Source organism: Alligator sinensis, unplaced genomic scaffold, assembly GCF_000455745.1.
Source record: "Alligator sinensis unplaced genomic scaffold, ASM45574v1 scaffold777_1, whole genome shotgun sequence".
Taxonomy (NCBI): Eukaryota; Metazoa; Chordata; order Crocodylia; family Alligatoridae; genus Alligator; species Alligator sinensis.
Window position 1 is genome coordinate 690,744 of NW_005841882.1, and position 14,902 is coordinate 705,645.

A 14,902-nucleotide genomic window follows, 5' to 3' on the forward strand; every position below is an offset into this window, starting at 1 on the left:
CAGGGGGTCGGACTTGGTGATCTGCTCAGGTCCCTTCCGACCCTACTTCTATGATTCTATGATTCTATGATTAACCAACAGCCTTGCTTCTTGAATATTTCCAAACTAATAACCTCAAAGCATGAGAAATAAGACAAGAGCACAACTGCATGAACTCTGTAGCCATCTCACAGCTGTTCTACTGTCTGTTGAGGAAAACAGTGAATAACCTGTAGTAAAAACCTGTAGTCAAAATGTCACCATGTATTCTAGTACTGACTCAGAACCAAAGGGAAGTATACAGGGGTCTGAAGGTAATATTCTTCATAATATACCTTCTTGGCCCCGAGGATCCTAAGCTCTTTTGAGGTAGTAGAAAAACTTTGAGTTATTTCCATTGACTTCAGTGGGTTTTGCATCAAGTCCTGTGATCATTCTCATACCATAGTATCAGAAGTCTGTCTTGCCCAAATAGAGGTGTTTTAAAGATTCATTAGTGAATAGGTACATTGCTATATAAGTGTTCAAAATGATACTATTAGACCCGCTAATCAGTCTTTTTGTGGAAGGCAAACAGCTGTAGCAAATACCTGAACCCTGTCTCTGTTTTCTGATGGATTACTAAAGGTCAGATAGTAACCTTTTAAAGTGACCAGATACATGTTTTCCAGAAGGGTTAATACTGTACCAAAGAAAACAGAGGGGAAATGTGTATTTTAACACTCAGAAGGAAAACAAAGTCTGCTGTGACACAGACTCCCCAGGCATGACTTCAAGGTTCTGCATTTCTCTTTTGCTTAGTTGTTTAGTGATGTCATCGTTAGTGTAGCGGCAGCTGCGTTTTCTTATGCCTCTTTTAAGGGTTGCTGCAGCATCCCTGCCTATTGTAAGAAAAGCACAGAAGCTTGAGATCAGATCTTGGCAGGTGAGTGAAGAAATTATTTATTCAGTGTGTTTTTAATTTTTTGTTACTTCTTTTTTCCCAGAACATTGGTGCCATGATCTGAAAGGAGGATTATTTGTAACTGGGAAAAGCTTCTCGGCTCATCTTTGAACTTACTCAGGTTACATAGCACTTAGCTGGGGTAGGTTATGTTATTGCCTGAACAGCAGTAAGGCTGTTACTGAATAAACAACAAGGAGCTTGCCATGCCAGGCACCATGTGCCCGGGATGTTCTGCACAGCAGTGTGGGGAAACTGTATGCACTCATTCTGTTTACACAACGCTTTATACAGTTTTCATCTGAAGCACTTTGCCCTTCCAGTCTGCTCTTTTTTTAATTACTCTTTCATCCCCCACCCCACTCCCTTTTTTTACTGCAAGATAAATTTGGGGGTAAAAAACCCCCCATTTTAAAGACAGAGGCATAGGCCCTGTGTTCACTTGGGAGAACTCTACAAGTTCCCCATTGTTTACTACCACCAGTTCAGCCCCATTTGTGCTAATAATGACGGATCTCTGGTACAGACAGACTGCTGGCTCTCTTTGAACACTGTATCATGTGTTCCAGTTGAGGGCAGATTTACATGACCCTGGTGCTGAGCTGGGAGCAGACTGGGCACAGGTGAAATCAGGTGTTTGTCAGCTGTGACGTTTTCTGTTGCGCTGCCAAGAGTAGGGATGGCTGGTTCTGTTCACATCTCCTAAACTCTTAGCTGATCCTCACATGTCCTTGGGCCCACACGCAGGCTGCTGACATGCAAATTTCTGCTTTGGTATTGAGCCAGAGAACTGGACATAGAAAATAAGTTCCACCTAAGCTTTGATCATGCTGCTGTCTTTGGGAGCTGAAAAGTATAATGAAAAGAGGTGTAGTGATAAAGGCAATCAATTATAATGTCATCACTGTCCTATATCATGAAATTTAACTCTCCAGCTACACTCATTAATAAACGCTTAATGCCATTGTCACTTAAAGCCCTTGGAAATCCTCCCATGGCTGATAGCTGATGATTTTATTTAATGTAAATTGGAGAGAATAGATTGCCTTTTTGCAAAGGCACCAAGGAAAATTAATGGAATAATCCTCTGTGGCTGTTAGGCTGCAGTCCCTGAAAGTGTTCCCTAAAGAACATGTATTAAGGGGCAAATTCTTTTCCCTCTAAGGCAGTGGTGGACCCAGATATCAATGAAAAAAATGAAAGTCCACTCACCAGGTGAAGGTGGAAACCTCTGCAGAGATCCACAGCAACTCCCTATGCATTCTGACCCTGTGGAGTCAGTGTGGAGAGTGATGAGAACAAGTCTGTGACTAGATTTGTCAACTACTTCTCAACAGAGTGGGTAGAAGGTCTGTCAATGTGGTGTTTCCAGTAGGTACCACAAACCACTTGAGAGATGGATTGATTTTTCTCCAGCCCCTAAAAAACACTTTGAACCAAACTTGGCTATTTGGGTCTAATTTTAAGTGTTGGTTCTGAAGAACACAATTAATTTACAATCCACAGAGTTATTCACCATTTCCTGATATGAGAGGATCTTTGCAAATGTTTTCAGGCTCTGTTGCAGTTTAAGACTCCATCAGAAATAACTGACATTTCAAAAACTTGAATAAGATGCATTTTTATCTGAGCTGTGTAGCTGTGAGTTCATTACATCACTTTTTCCTGTACTTTTTGGGACTGCAACATAACCTGATAATATAAATTTGAGACATTATTTTTATTGGCTTTTTCCAAGGAACTAAGAGGGAAAACTCAACCCCAAACTGCCCAGTTTAACTGGTCTAATTAGAAGATAAAATCAGACAGCAGTAAAAGTCCTGTTCCTTTGGCCTTTAATGGGAGCAGGATCAGTCCCTATGGAGGTAAAATAATAGAATGCTCAGAGCCATAGATGATATGTAAGTGCTGCCAGTGGAGGGGGCACAGCTCTGCGCCACTGTCATGGTGGGGAGGCACAACTTGGTATGACTGCCACTGCTACTGCTGTGTGCTGACTTCAACCAGGCTGCAGCCCTGTGCCTGTGCCCTGCAGTTGGCTCAGAAATTGGAGCGGGGGAGAGGCATGCCCACCTGATGTGTCACTAATGCTCAGGACTTATGGAGCCTGACCCAAAGCCAATTGAATTCCAATGAGAATCTTTCCATTGACTTGAGGCTTGGTGAAGGCCTTTTAAATCTAATATAATGCCACACCAACCTTGGTTTCTTTCCTAAACAGCAGAACAGGTTCTGGTATGATAAAAAGAAGCCAGTGTATTTTACCTAGACAAACAGAAAGGGAGAAGAGGTCTTTGAGAGGCCGGAGGATAAAGTCTAGTCTCAAGAATCAAAGTTGCTGGGAAACTTTTTTGTTGTTAAAAAAAACCTTTAAAAGCATACCTCATTTACTAAGTGTAATTGGCTAATGGTATGGGGTGGCATCGAAGCATGCAGAAAGCTGGAACAAAAAAGTGATATGGGAGCATAGCAAGGGAAGAGGTAATCAGGTAATAAGAGATCCTACCTAGTCCACTGGTGCTCAATATATCCAGCCCTGTTTGCTGCCTGAGTGACATGGGGCCAGCCTGTGGTCCATATCCTGCACATGGCCCTATCCCACATGCCAGATCTGGTTGTGGAGTGACCCCATGTGACAACCGAGATGAATGTGCTCCAAAGTGCGGTGCCTTTGGGAACTTGTGTTCCCTAGGGTCAATCTGTCAGTGTAATTGGGGCTTGGCTGATGCATCCCAGCCCTGTCCCCAGTGATGTCTGTAGGAAGGAAGGGGGGGAGGGAGGACAGGGAGAAGGAGTTTCAGGCTGGGGTTTTCCTGGCCTCAGATGGTGGGTGGAGGGTGGATTGGAGCCCTTCCCACCTGGCAGCCCCCTTCAGTCACCTCTCCTTCAGTTCAGGCCAGCAGAGGCAGATTAAGATTTATTGGGGCCTTAGGCAAACACAAAATTGGAAGCCCTTTCCCCACCCCCGTGGGAGCTATACTCCAGCTGGAGGAGGGGCCCCTTCCCCTCCTGGTGGTGCCACTGCCAAGAGCAGGGTGGTCCTCTGTGCCTCAGAGGGAGGCTGGGTGGACCCGGATGGATTGGGGTTGGGGTGGTACATGCCCACCTCTTCTCCCCTCTTTCCCCCCCCCCCACAACAGCTGGAACGGAGCTCAGTGGGGCTAGGGCAGATGTGGGCTGCCTCCTGCAGGGTTGGGGTTTTCCCTCCCCACCACCCTGCGCCCCATGGAAGAGCTACCTGTAACTCCATTCCACTCCCTGGCCCAACCCTGGGTCCCATGCACTGCTCTGGCTAGGCAGTGCCTCCAGCCCTGTGCCCCTTCTTCCCCATTAGACTTATCGGCAGGAACCTGGCTGCCCAGCTTTGTTCCTGGCCATGTTCGGCTGTGCACATGCACAGGGGCAGCATTAGGGAGGGCTTGGGCGAGGCTACAGCCACTCTAAAATTTGCCTTAGCCCCGCTGTAACCACCCCTTCCAGTGCTGCCACCACCCACCTGTCCTGCTCCCACCCACAGCATGTAGAGATGCAGCACTCCTGGCCTGGTCGAGCCCACCCCTGGCCCATCCCCCCCACTGGGCTGGCACTGCCTCGGCACAAGAGGCTGGATGAGGCTGGCACTGCCCCTGGAAGAGGCTGGCACAGCCCTTGGCACAAGAGCTCTCCCCAAACCTTCCAGTTGAGACCATCTTCCAAGCTGGCCACTCTGTACCAATGCCTACCCGCCCTGCCTTATCTTGTAGGACCCAAGCAGGCTTCTGCCACAGGCAAGCTCTTCTAAAAGCCAGGTCCAGACCAGCACAGCTCAGTCCCCACTGGGCTCTTCCCCTTGTCTCAGCAAGTTCAGAAACCTGCCCTTGCCCAGCACAACCCCGTGCCCCCACGCTCCCTGCAGCCATGGCCCTGGCTCTGGTGCCAGCAGCTGCCAGCTGAGGCCAAGTACCCAGCTCCCAATGCAAAGGCCAGCCTGTGCCCTTGGGCTGCAGTCACAGGGACCAAACAGGCCAGGCTGCAACCTGCATGCCAAGACCTGGGGGCGGCATTGTGGGCAGGGGTGGGAGGAGCAAGCAGAGCAGAGCACAGGCCCGGGGAGAGGCAGGGGTGGCACCACAGTGTGGGTGGCTCTTTGGGTGGTGGCAGCTCATGGGGCCGCTTCCAGCCCTTAGCATTGAGACGGGGTGGGGGGGGGTGGTGCAAGGCCAGGGCCAGCTTTGCTTTGCAGCACTGGGAGTGCTCATCCCACATTTGGCCTGGCTTCTCCCATGGTGGCTGGGGCCTAGGGCCTGGCAGTGGCTCAGCTGGGCCCATGAGCTGCCAGCACAGTGAAAGGCTGTGGTGAGCAGAGATGTGGTGGCTTCGCTCTGTCCCTGCTGCCCCACCTCAGGTCAGGCTGGGAGGCTTTGGCCCACCTGCAAGGCATCCAGGCCCAGACCTCGCCAGCCCATGCGTTAATCCACTTGTGTAGGTTGGGCAAACCCCAGCCCACAGCTCCCCCTTTCCCTCCGCCCTCCCTTCCTGCAGATAGCACCAGAGCTGGGAGCGGGGCTGCATCAGCTCAACCCTGATCACAGAACAGGCAGGCAAACCTGATCCCACCCCCCTCTCTGACCCAACATGCAAATATCTGTTGGATCAGGGGGGTTGCTGTAACTCATAGCACTATATGCAAAGTGCTATGAGTTAGAATGAGTACCTGAATGTTTTTCAGTGCCCATAATGTTGAATGTCTGGCAGACTGAGCCCTGGAGCTGACAATCAGCTGATTGTCAACTCCAGTGCCAGAACTACAGGTGCCCAGATTTCAACTTGCTGGTGTAGGGGTATCCCAGTATCATAATGCCTTTGGCACTGGCAAATAGAATGGCACAATTGAGATATGATCCCCAACCCAAAATCACACCTTCTGCTATGAACTGTGGCATGGCAGGAGGGGTGATTGTGCAAAGGACTGTGGTATACAGAGACTGTGCAATTTCAGTAAGTGATTATGTCAACATCATGCTTATCAGACTCTCACATGGTGTTTTATCTTGTATGCCTACACCATTTAGATTTTGAAAGTAGGAGAAGAAAGCAAATGGGAACTATCCTGGGTCCCTCCCAGCATTACTCAGTTTGCAGTCTAAACAAGATAAAGGCTTCTGTTGCAAATGAAATATAGCTTCAGAGTTGGCTTGTAGGTGAGTGAATGTGTGCCTAGAGGGTGGGGTGTGTTACTTCCTTTCCAGAGCAGCAGACCAGAAAATGTTTCTTTAGCTGAAGAATTCTGACCAGCTGTGGCAGCATCAGTTATAGCAGAAGAAACGGACATTTGAAACAGATAGACCATTTGAAATGGGCAGATCATGAGGGGCCTGTGCTGCTCTTGCCCATTTTATTTTTGTGTGGAAGCAACAGTTACTTTTCTAATAATTAATTACAAGCATAACATTTATATGCATTATACTGACAAAGTATATCTTGATTGCTGTAATAAGTATGTATTATTTGTACAAAAATGGCTTTCTTCATCCTTAATCAAAATGAATCTCACTGCAATACTGTACAGATGCATACAAAGAAAAAGCTGCCTATACATATGTTCAGAGGTGGGGTGGGAGTATTTTAATTAGACTGGTTCCCAGGTAGCCTCTCTCATTAAAATGGCTCACCATCACATGTATTAAGCCCTGCAGCATTTCAAACTGTCTGCAGGATGCTTTACTTAAAGCTCATTTGATGAGGTTTGGATAAAGTGCCCCCACGGCCAGTTTGAAACATGTGGGGGCTTAATACATGTGACAATGAGGCAACACTGGAGCATTCTAATTAGAATGCAAATGAGCACATCCCGAAAGGGGAGCAAATCAGGGCGACTGCCCCCGGCCCTGCACTTTGGCGGGCCCCGCGGAGCTGGGCAGAGCAGCCGTGGCAACTCTACACTACTGCCAGCTTCATGACCAGGTGCTTGCCTCCCCCCCGCCCTGTTGCTGAATCCACAGCTGATTTGCCTTGGGCCCCAAAATCTGCACCCTGCTCAGGTTGTCTCTGTCTATAGGCATCCAAAGATTTACCCCCAAAGAATTTATAATCTCAGATCATTTCATGCATCTAGTAAGGAATGCAGTCAGAAGTACCCATGTTTCTCTCTCCCACGCTTATACTGCAACACCTTATATTATGCTTCTAGATAAATTACTCCATGCCAGGAAAAGTGAATAAGCCAAATAAGGCTTGATACCAACAAACTACCCACCTGATCCTTTGAAAGCTGCTCTGTATTCTTTTGTAGTCAGCATCTTCAATATTTACTTCAGTTGTAGCCAATGGTGTTCAGTGCCATGGTGAATTCGCCACTGTGTTGCTATTCTTATGCCTCTATTTCATTATAAAGAAAACCTTGGGTAAAATCCAACTGAGTAGTCAAGGTTCACCCTAGCTATCTGTTCCAGGGTCAAACTGAATTCACAGAAGCTGGAGACAAGAAAGATTTTATCCAGAGTGTGTCAGTGGACGGCTGTTCCTTATCCAGTTTTAAATGATTCTAGTGTCAGGACTTCCCTTGAGAAACTTTTTCACAGGCTAAGGTCATTTTTACATGTGCTCTGGGATGCGTGGGTAGAAGGTGCTTTAATTAGTGAGCTGCGCTAATTAAAAGCACCCAAGCATCACCTGTATCAGCATCCCCTATGCTGAAAAATGGTGCTGGGGTGCTTTGAAAGCACCCCACTGCCATTTTTTAGTGCGGGGATGCTGATGCATGTGACACTAGTCTGCTGGAGCACATTTATTCCGTGCTCCAGCAGACTCAATTAATCAAGTCTGCTCTGACACACTGGATTTCCAGCCATATTGGAACCGCTCCTTGCACATCTATAGGAGCCCTAATAGACCTCACTTCTAGGACGTTTCCCATGACAGTCAATCTGATTTTTTCCTGTGCCTAGTTTTATCATGATCCCCGTAGCTACCGGTGCAAACCATCTTTTCCTCCCTCTACTGTATGCCAGGTTATTAAAAAAAATGTACAAATCACTTAAGGTTACTCAGTGTTAAATATAAAAAAAAAATCCTGAATGTGTAGCATGTTATCTTGAACCTACGTGCAACACAACCTGCTGATTCTGTGTTTGCATTAAGACCTCATTGAAATCAACAGCAAAGGCCAGGATTCCAACCCACTTGTCTCATGGGTAAGAAGTTTGTTAAACATTTTCTCCTGATAAAATTTCCAACAGACTTGGCATCTATGTAATAGGACCTATAAGATTTTAAATTGCAGTACAGATTGTACAGAGAGGCATAGCAAATACCAGCTAGGATCATGAGAAAGTGTGCTGGACTTTTAGAAGTGGTGGTATTTGGTACCTGCTGCATTCACATACTTTGTAAATGTGCACTGCAAGCCCAGTGAATGTCAGCTGCCATAGAATGCTTTACGATTAAAAATTAAAGGAAGCATCAAACAGATTGCTCGTAATGAAACCTCTGGGATCTGACTGGGTTGCCTCTGTTAGTGAGCCCAATCCACTGGTGAGGAGCATGCTTAGTAAAAGCATGTTCCTTTCACTGTGAGGAATGAAAATCAAAAGGGGGGTGGCTTGGCTATTAAAAGAGAGCTTTTGGTGGCTTATCAGGCACCTAACTAATTTATTTTTAGAAGCCAATCTGGAAATCGTAGGGAAATAGGTGTTATCCACTACTAATAGTTTTCAGCTCAATTGTAAATAAAACACTTTTCTTTTCTTTTTTTTTGGCAATATTTTGATAGTTCTTTTCTGATGAAGCCAAGTTGTGTAGAGGCAAGTGAGAATGAAAACAAACAAGTTATACTTTTTTATTTCCAGTCTTGAAAAAGGCTGTTTCAAATCAATTTGCAGGTGAAATTTTAGATAGATATTTAATCTAAGAGTGTTCGCCCTATTACATAGTTATCTGATTCAGACTGAGGATGGATTCAGTGAAATATCTGAGAAATTCCTCACCTTGTTCACATGAAGATAATAAGATGACTTGCACACACAAAAGTTGAGCAAGAATGCAGATCTTTGCAGTACAATAACCCATATTCACAGGTGACTATGATGGGAAAAAATCTATTGTGCCTTTCCTATGAACTGAGGATTTTAAATTGCAGTTATCATAGATATCACTAGAAGTCCCAAGAAGACATTACTGAATGATGACTGCAGAATATGTCAGGGTACTACACAGTAGCCACTAGTGTTCTCTTGAATCAATCAACAGAAAATGTTCTCTTGAACCAATCATTGTTAGTCCTATCACCCTTTGGACCAGCGGTGATATTCTGACTATGTGCTAGTGCTGGATGTGATGCTTCAGTTTGTTTCAGAACCAGGGGAAATAATGTCTCAGTTATTAGCAAAATATCCATTTTTTTTAGTGTTTAAATTTCAAAGAAAAGTTGAGTCACAGGTCTCTGCAGAATCTAGTTCCCTATATTCTGCAGTCCCAACAATTAGCGTTTACACACCAAAATAATAAACATGTTTTCCATTATGCTTTTGCAAGTTTCTCTATAACACCAAATGAGATCCATGGACCTTGGTATTTTGGATAAGACTTCTGCCCACAGGTTTAATTTTATCCAGCAGCACATTAGAACACATGGCTGAAGTTAACTTGAAGCAATAATGAAAAGGAACGAGGGAGGATATTTAGCATTCATTTGTATGGATACTGTCAACACTGTAGTCAAACTCTTTGACCCTTTGTTCCTTTTGCTATGTAGCTGCCAACTAGCTCAGTACTATTCAGTTAAATAAAATAGATAATTGTGAGTAATTTGCATTTGTACTTTCCCATAACAAATGTCTTTTTAATTAGATAATTAAAAAGAATTTGTTCCCATATATTTTAATAAATATCTAGATTTTTCCCTTCCCTTTTGTTTTAAAAAACAATGCAAAACTGCAAACTTTAACTTTATGGCTGTATATCTTGGGAATCTTAAAATCTAAACAGTTGAACAGGCTCAGATTTATCATCTCTTGCATTTCTCCCAAAATACTGAATTCTAGACAAGTCCCATTAAAATTAAAATTCTGTCTAGATGCAACTACTTCCTCCCTCTAAAACCAGCTACTTACACAACTGGTTTCAATATAACAGTTAACAGAGGACCAGAACAAGAACGATGCTCCCCTTCCAGCTCTGCCATTCCAACGAACACAGTGAATTTCTGGGCACCTTTCACTGGAGCTTCCATTTGATTAGAGACATTTATGCCTGTCAGTATGAAGAGGTCTGTTGCAAAGAAATTTCTATTTCATGTCCACACCAACACTTACAGTTTAGTGACTGTTTGGTTCATGTGAAAGGCCTCACAGATGTCCTGTAGTGCTTGTGCTTTGGTAACTTTTAACTAGTCTCTTGGAACAGCAGGCTGAACCTTATAATTACTAGCAAATTGGTGACTAAACTCTTGGAAAAAAAAACAAACTGCCAATGGTCTTTAGACTGTGAAGTGGGTGGATGCGTCAGTCAAGGTAGTATTAGGGACAGTTACTGAGGATACATTTGAAAAACTGTGTGCAGATTTTTAAATTAATCTGCAGAATCTTTGCATCCATTGGTTCTTCTATTGCCCTAGTCCAGGGGTGTCAAACACAGAACCTGCAGGCTGGATGTAGCCCATGGATCCTTTTTTTCTGGCCCACCAGGCTACCAGAAGACACCAGAAGCTGGGAAATGTGGCCTAACATAGAATCCGGGGCCCACTGGGCATTGTCATTGGCAATGAGCATGACTTGGTGCTGCTGCCCCTGGACTTGCTTCTCCAGACCTCTCGCTTCTGCTGTCATTGCTGTGTTGGTCACTGTGACAGCAGTCATGCTCTGGGCTGAATTTGACCTACAAGAAACCCTGTGTTCTGGATCCAGCCCAGGACCTCAGATGAGTTTGACACCCCTGCCCTAGTCTATAAAGAAAATGGACTGATGCAAAAAGTGCTCCTTTTGATTACTTTTTCCTTGTTCTATGAATGTACAATTTCCAGTAAATCCTATTAAAAAGAAAATTCTGGCTAGGTGGATCTATATCCATCTTTACAGCCACTGCTTACCATATTTTAATGTTTATTCAAAGATTGAATTGAATTGGGTCTAAATTGAAGTTTTGAAAGTATTGCCTGAACACTCAGCTTCTTGCATTCCTCATGGATATGTTCTACCTCCTTGAGAGAGGCTTCTGTGTTCTTTGAGCATTGTCCAATGGTTACTGTGGTTTTTGAACAAGTATGTCCAAGCCAACCTTGAAAGGCATAGGTCTTTTTGTAACGCCAAAATCAACCAGAAATGCAAAATTTGTGAGAGCTTTTGTCTGTTCAGAGTTTTCCAAAACAGATTGCCCCCAGAGGCAGTGCAAGCACTTTCTCTGGACTCTTTTGAGAGATATTTGGATGTTTATCTTGCTGGGATCCTTTGACCCCAGCTGAGTTCCTGCCCCTGAGGCAGGGGGCTGGACTCAATGATCTCCCAAGGTCCCTTCCAGCCCTAATGTCTATGAAATCTGCCTTGCAGACAGAAATTTCCTCATCAGATCTCTCCAGCCTTCAGTTTCACTGTAATAATCTAACAAATTTCACTTAGTCCATGTCTTGATAAACTCTTAGTACCTACTAATGTAATTCACTTCTGTCATTACAATTCTTCTCCACCAGCTTCTTTTGTACAGTGATCTGGAAAAAACTTGTGTTATGGTACTCATGGTATGGACTGTGGGGGTTTTTGCCTTCCTCTGTAGTGAAGACATGGCCCTCTACCTGGGATCTCTTGAGCATATTTTAATGATCTTTATTAAAAGCAGGACACTGGCTGCTGTGGCTCCCCCTGCTTTACCAGTGGCAGGTTAGGGTGTTATGTCTTGTGTTGGGTCAGGATTGATGGCGGTTTTACAAAATTTAGATTATGGATTGAATAGGATGGTTTGGGTGGGAATGATTCTGTCTTAGGCAGGGGGCTGGACTAAATGACCTCTGGATGTCCCTTCCAGACCACTTCTCTATGATTTCTATGAAATATTCATTGCTGAGAATGTCATCCATTATTTTTAGACTGAGTCTTATGTTCACGTAATTCACCAAAGCAAGGTTGAGAGATTGGTCTTGGGGAATCCACAGCTCTTTTTTGACAGGCCTCCTAGAAGTCTCTAAACATGAAATAGTGCTGAGGCTTCAGTTTCTCAAGCCATCTCTGTGGCTCAGATTTTTTTTTGGTGAAACATTTATGAATCTTTTTAATGCCCCACATCTGTCCCACAATGGAAACTTGAGAGTGACTCAGAAATAAGCAGTGGTGTAAAATTTTCCAACATCATCCTCTTAGATGTTTGCTAATCATTGCCAGCAATTTCCTACAACAAATTTCACTATCATCTGCTTTGGCTGTGACTTTTTGCCCAACGTAATAACCCTTGTGCTTATGTATCTATGTTTTTGTCAACTCTTCCATTTCATGCCAACATTCTTATAGGAATAATTTGCTAAAAATGTTAAATTACATCAAATCCAAATCTTTTTTAATTTTGAAAAATTTATTAAAGTAACTCAAAGGGTTTGGCATTTCTGGAGCATTTGGTTCACTGGAATCCTTCATGTCACTAGGTCTCTTTATAGCTAGTGGGGGATGTCTTGATGAATTTGATACATAGCTAAGGTAGAGGAACAACAACTCTAATAGTGTTTTCTTCAAAATGTTTTCAAACCTTTTTCCCGCTTCTTTAGGATCTAGTTCCTACTCTCTCTTTTTGCAATCTCCCACAAGCCTGTATGTTTTCCCTTTCATTGTTTTCAAGTACTCAGCTTGGTTTTTGTTTATCTTGTTCCAGCCCTTTTTAATGTGAAAGATTTTCTCATGTTTGGTGATTGACTGACTCTTGAATTAATTCGAGCTACTTTCATGTGTTCTCCATATTTAACCATGTACAAACGGTCAACTCCACTTTCAAGACAGTTCTGTAGATGCTGCAATGCCTTGTCTTGCCCATGATACAGTTTCTGGTGGGTAATTATGGGATTCAGGCTCTTGAAGATAGATGCTAAATTGTAGTTTGTGCTCTGTATACCCAGAGATTAATCTCCTTGCATTTTAAACTTTAGGACTAGGGACAGCAATTACATATAAAACATTATAGGTGATCAGAAACTGGTCAGATTGGTAACACAATAGAAGTTCGGTGGACATAAACTGCTTTCAAAATGGCCAAAAACAGTTTAAGATAAACCTAGATGGATGTAGCATCAGACTTAACTGATTTAGGTTAAATTAGTTTATTGAATTTCTGTCTCAGATCCCCTCCAGATTTAAGTTGTCTGCTTCAGCCAGCCAGGGAGGCATGTTCTAGTACCCCGAGTCTGGCCTGGGCCACTGTAGGCATGTGGCTGCATGTCTGGAATCAAAAGTGAATGACTGTTCACTTGCTTATTGGTTCAATTGACACAGTTTATATTAACCTGAGAAAATTGAATTGATTCAGCCTCAGGCTTTTTGACTGTCTGTACTTAGCCTAGTGCTTCAGGCAGCGGATGTAGATATTGACAACAAAGCTACTTCTAAAGCTGATTCACATGCACAGGAGTCGGTGGAGTGGATGGTTCCAATGTCAGAGCTCCAGAATCCAAAAGGAGCTCAAAACCAACAAGATTCCTTAATCATAAGATTTCAACAGAAATTGGCAGCTATCTTTTGCCCTGGCTGCAGTTTCCAGCTAGTTTTATGGCATTGCCCTGTGCAGAATACAGCAGGGTATTCTAATATACAATGCTTAAAGCTCCCTGAATGTGCATCCAGTGTATTTGAAAACAGACTCCTTCCATGTGCCCTGTGGGTTTGTTTGCTAAATTAAATTTGTTAGGAATGCCAAAGCTGATTAGTGTAGATCTGCCCTGCTTAAAGAGACATTGCAACTTGGGCCCCAAAACACATGACCATATTAGTTAAGATCCCTTGATTGTGATTTAACTGAAGACGCAGTTTAGACTCCCTTGAGAAAAACAATTGTAGCTAAAGCTATAGTTTGACTGTGTGGATCTATAGTTTCTCACTGTTGTGCCTCTGGCAAAGTAGAATATTGTGCTTTATTGAATATAAATGTTATTTGTAACAATACAATAATAATAAAGCATACTACAATCAGTTCTGCTCACCCTTCCCTCCATCTGACAACTATTATAGTCTAGTAACTGAGCATAGCCAAACACAATCTCTCTTGATGAAATATTTGGGATCATCAAAAGTGAAACCCATTTTTTGTTTTGAATTAAATTGTAGTTTTAAACTGACCATTAACATTTTTAAACAGTGCTCCATCCCAGAAACTCACTGTTCAAATGTCTCATCAGGAAAACACTGGGCAACACTTTAGAAGGAAGGAAAGAGTGAAGCTATGTTGTGTAAAAAGAACAATTCTTCCCAGAAACTGTCATTTAAAGAAATGCATGTTATGGAAGTTCATAAGGAAAATGCTAATCTCCACAGGAAAATATTCTTACAATACCAACCCCACCAATTGGCAGATGATCCTCTATGTTTTTACAAGAAATAAAAGGCCATTCCATGAATGAAAAGGAAGAGGCATGCAGCATGTGGCTGAATGCTAACAACTTTAGTAAACTTCTACAATTCCAGTTGCAATTCAGGAAAGCACTTGCTTAGCTGCTTGCCTAATTTAGAGATACAGGCAGCACTAGCCACAATTCGTAAGCATCTGGCTTATGGTTCTCTAGAAATCTGTGTGAAGTGAGTTGATGGTTTGAAGAGGAGTCTAGTTTAAGTGTTTCAAGATTAAGATAGTGGGGAAATTCATACCATTGCTGTTTAGGCTGTATCTGTGTGGTAGATAACTTCAGTCTTCTGACTGGTCAGTTATACATCTTTCACTAATACTCATTAAAAAAACAAAGGGAAAAAAAGTATAGTTTAAGTATAAAATAAGGACAATCCAGTGTATTTATAGAGTCTCCCAGGACAAACCATGTAGGGA